Here is a 4825-nt window from a genome sequence, read left to right on the forward strand (position 1 = left end):
ATATAGGAACGTATGCATGTAAGTATATGTATGTACGTGTGCATATATATATGCACGTGCATACGTACATACATATACTTACATATATACGTTTCTGTATACGTACAGACATGATCAGTTACTACGTACATATACACACTTAAATGCGAACTCGTAAATAAATTCAGAATATAAAATTTTAAACAAACAAACGCAAAAGCAAATGAATGTTTGTAATAAAATATTGTTGGTGACGTTTCGGAAGCTTTGAGGGTCTTGTTACATTTTATGACGCGTATATTACAGTAAACGGGTAGCAGCAACCACCCACGCTTTGTGTGTACACGTATGTGCACAGTGTATATTATGTGTATGTATGTATGTATCCATGCATGTGTGTGTCAGGAGGGTGGTGCTGCAAGGGTCGGTGTTGAGCTGTCATATAAATTCGTTCGTTTTTTTCTTTTTTGTTTTTTTTTTCTATTTCGCACTCCAAAGAGGTAAAAATTTATTCAAATTTCAAAAACGATAAATAAAAGCTGTAGACGAAGAATAAAGTTACAAAAAAACCCCATAAAACATTACAATAAAAATATTTTTCGTATTAATTCAAATAATTTTAGAAAGAATCAGAATAAAAAAATAAACACAGAAAAAAAAAACGAACAAATTTAGCTGACAAACTAAGATATCTTTCATGTTTTACTTATTTCAATTATTACTCTGCAGCCATGCTGGGGCACCGCCTTGAAATAGTTTAGTCCAGGGGTTCTGGACTATATTTTTTTTATCTATGGACCCCTTTGAGTATTATTTCATTCTGGTGGACCCCTATAGCCATTCGATGTTTAAAAACTAGTTTTTACAGAAACGTTTTTCAAAATTCCTATTTTGTTTTTCACACATTAACTTGTGTAGGTTGAACTTATGTAAAATGTTAGAGAAAGAAACCCAACTGTTTCTTGCAATACATACATCTAAAGCAACATTTTTTCATGGGCCCTTAATAAATTACAGTGGGTCCTCAATTTACTATTTTGTTTCCGTCTTCCCCCAAAAATCTTATATGGACTCTCAGGGAACATGCCGACCCCGATTCATCAATATTTTAAAGAAATTTTATTATTATTATTATTATTTTTATTATTATTATTATTAGTAGTAGTAGTAGTAGTAGTAGTAGTAGTAGTAGTAGTAGTAGTAGTAGTAGTAGTAAGGTGGCGAGCTTGCAGAATCATTATTTTAACGACAAACTCTTATATGGACCCACAAAGGGCCATATGGACCGCCAACTTTTAGTGTCACTAAACTGCATCAAGAGAAGAATATAACATTCTAGGGGTCGGTAGTGAACGCCCCAAGAAATACTTTCTTCCCGTTTACATCCCAAGTAACCCCGAGTTACTAGGGCAGAGTATTTCAACAGAGACACCGAAGAGAAACATTCTTCTAGAAGAAAAAAAAAATGTTTGGATATGTTTCCCGTAAATTTGAGGATGATGCTTAAAACATTCACAGGAAGTGTAACATCTCCTGGAGTCGTAATCGTTACATCACATCAGAGTCTTCTGTTCAACGTTTTGCTTCAACAATCCAAGCCCAGGATACAGCAACAAAATACCTAAGAAAACAAGGGAGACAGGAAAGCTCTTAAACCCCCAAAGATACGACCGAAAATGTCAGTTATGTCACATATCTGTGAAAGATATTACACATGTGATCAGCAGCTGCCTCAAAATGTTGTCAAGTTGCAACATTCCAAATGCGTTACGATGTTGTTGCTAAAACAATATACAATGTCATCCGTTGGAAAAATTGCCTTGGGATAAATATACAAGACAAACAGAATACCCAGTGTTACCCAGACTAAAACATAATCATAAATTACCCAGAATTGTTCTGTGGCTGACCGGTGTCTAATGCGCTGTGCTATTGATAGGCGTTCCCTATCAATAGCATATTTCATGGTTTATACAGTAACTAACAAAGATCCGATTCAAACATATTAAATTCGAACACAGGATTAAATATAAGTGAAAATAATTATATTACATCTTTGCATTTGACTTACAAGATTCTTGATTTGAATCGTTAATTGAAGTATATTTTGAGGTATCTTGTGTAGGTGGGGAAACTGCGTCAATAATAAACCTATGCACTGTTTCTAAGTCATTGAGGAAGTAGTGAATGGTGACGAAAGGACTTTGACAAACCTAGCTGATTGACGTATCGACCGAGCAATTAATCAAACGATCAATTGACTAATTGGTTAAATAGTTAATAAGTTGGTAAATAACAAATAAAGAAGTGAAATAGAACCCCTGCGTGTGTTTATTATTGGCATAATAACCCTCCCAAGCTACAACAAAAAGTTTTTATTTCATTTGAAACTATTCACACATTAAAAGCCTGGAAGAAATGTTTACATTTTTATTTGTCTCACAGTTAGGCTTTCTAACTTTCAATCTATTTCAATACTTCTTATTCACGCTGTTTTGTGCACGAAACATATTAAATGTATATCATCTTATTTCCTAAAATTCTTAGATTTCTAAAATAATTTTAAAAATTAAGGGAAATAGGAGTCGAAGGGTAATTCATCATGGAAATAAAATTATTCTTTTAAACTAGGTGGCGAGCTGGCAGAGACGTTAGCACGCCGGGCCACAATGCTTAACGGTATTGTGTCAGTCTTTACGTTCTGAGTTCAAATTTCGCTGAGTCAGTATTTCTTTTCGGGGTCGATAAATTGAGAACCAGTTGCGTACTGGGTTCGATCTAATCGACTGGTTCACTCCCCAGAAATTTTGGGCCTGGGGCAGAATAAAAAGTGAATTATTCTTATAATCTTTTCTACTCAAGGAACAAGACCCAAAATTTTGGGGGAAGGGTCCAGTCTATTAGATCGACCCCAGTACGCAACTGGTACTTAATCTATCAACCCAGAAAGGATGAAAGGCCAAGTCGACCTCAGCGGAATTTGAACTCAAAACGAAAAGACAGACGAAATACCGCTAAGCATTTCGCCCGGCGCGCCAACGTTTCTACCAGCTCGCCGCCTTAAATTATTCTTATAATGTATGCAAGCTGATGAGCTCAACATTTACCTGAGTGGAGTAAACTTGTTGATCATTTATAAGTGTGTAACAAATTCCTGGATGCTAAGGTATGTTCATGAATTGGAAAGACGAAAAACCACCAGAAATGCACATTGCTGTTGATTCATAGTGTCTACCGGGCGTTGTTAGTGTTTAATAAGCGAAAACACCCAATGATCCACAAGGCTCCGGCAGGGGATGGTGGGGAACCCTGCTGTACTCTTTCACTACAACTTTCTCTCACTCTTCCTTCCTGTTTCTGTTGTACCTGTATTTCGAAGGACCAGCCTTGTCGCACTCTGTGTCACGCTGAATCTCCCCGAGGACTACGTTAAGGGTACACGTGCCTGTGGAGTGCTCAGCCACTTGCACAATAATTTCATGAGCAGGCTGTTCCGTTAATCGGGTCAAATAGAACCCACGTCGTCGTAACTGACGGAGAGCCACGATTATTATTATTAGTAGTAGTCGTAGTTTGTGCAGGAAACCGGCGCTCTCTTTAAAGGAAGAACTTAAATAATCAAATGAAAGATAACATGCGTACATAATAGACACATACACAAAATACAAACACAAATAAATATAGAAAACCAGGATATAAAATTTTAAAGACAAAACAACCTCTAAAAATGAGAGTTTGTAATAAAATATTGTTGGTGAAGTTTGCGAAGTTTTCAGGATCTTGTTACGTTTTATGGCGTGTATATTATTGTAAACGGGCAAAAACACCCACTCATGTAATTTGTGTATATACGCGTATGTACATGGGCGCATGCACGTCTTGTGCAGATATGTGTGTGTGTGTGGGTGGGCGTATGTACGTGTGTGTGTGTGCACATATATATGTATATGTATGTATATATATGTATATATATAATGCATGCATGCATATATATATAAATATATATATATATGTGTGTGTGTGTGTGTGTGTATGTGTGTGTGTGTGTGTGTGTGTGTGTGTATGTATGCATATATATATGTATATGTTTATATTATATATATGTATGCATGTATGTATATATTTGTATAAGTTTATATATATATATATATATATATATATATATGTGTGTGTGTGTATAACGTATAGACATACACATCATACATACACATACGTGTGTGTATGTGTGTATGTGTGTATGTTCGTATGTGTATTTATGCACATTTGTAAGTATGTATGTATGTATACTTCTGCATCAAGTATTTAATCCCATATTTAATAAAATAGAAATCAGATGGAACTCATTTTGTCGAATCTGTGGCTGCGAATGATAGATTCAATCATTATTATCGAAACACATTCTAAATCTAATGCATAATAACATGTATATTTCTATTTCTATCTATCTATCTATCTATCTATCTATCTATCTATCTATCTATCTATCTATCTATCTATCTATTTATCTAGCTAGCTAGCTAGCTATATCAACTCAAATATCGATCCAGTAAAGCTGATTACGTTAGCCACTATTATGCTTCTGTTAAATACCTCTAGATCAGGGGTTTTCAAACTTTTTGACTTGCGGACCCCTTTATATTTCAGGCTTTACTTTAGGGACCCCCTTATAAACGCTTATGAAATTTATACATAAATATTTGCTTAAAATAACATATATTTTTACATTTATTTACTTAACAGTATTTAACAAATAGGTTTATTGTCAATTAAAACATTTCGATTAAAAAACATATAAAATCAAATTGCCCATGAAAAGTATTTGCTGTCTACGGACCCCCTGTCTTGT

Source organism: Octopus bimaculoides, chromosome 5, assembly GCF_001194135.2.
Source record: "Octopus bimaculoides isolate UCB-OBI-ISO-001 chromosome 5, ASM119413v2, whole genome shotgun sequence".
Taxonomy (NCBI): domain Eukaryota; kingdom Metazoa; phylum Mollusca; class Cephalopoda; order Octopoda; family Octopodidae; genus Octopus; species Octopus bimaculoides.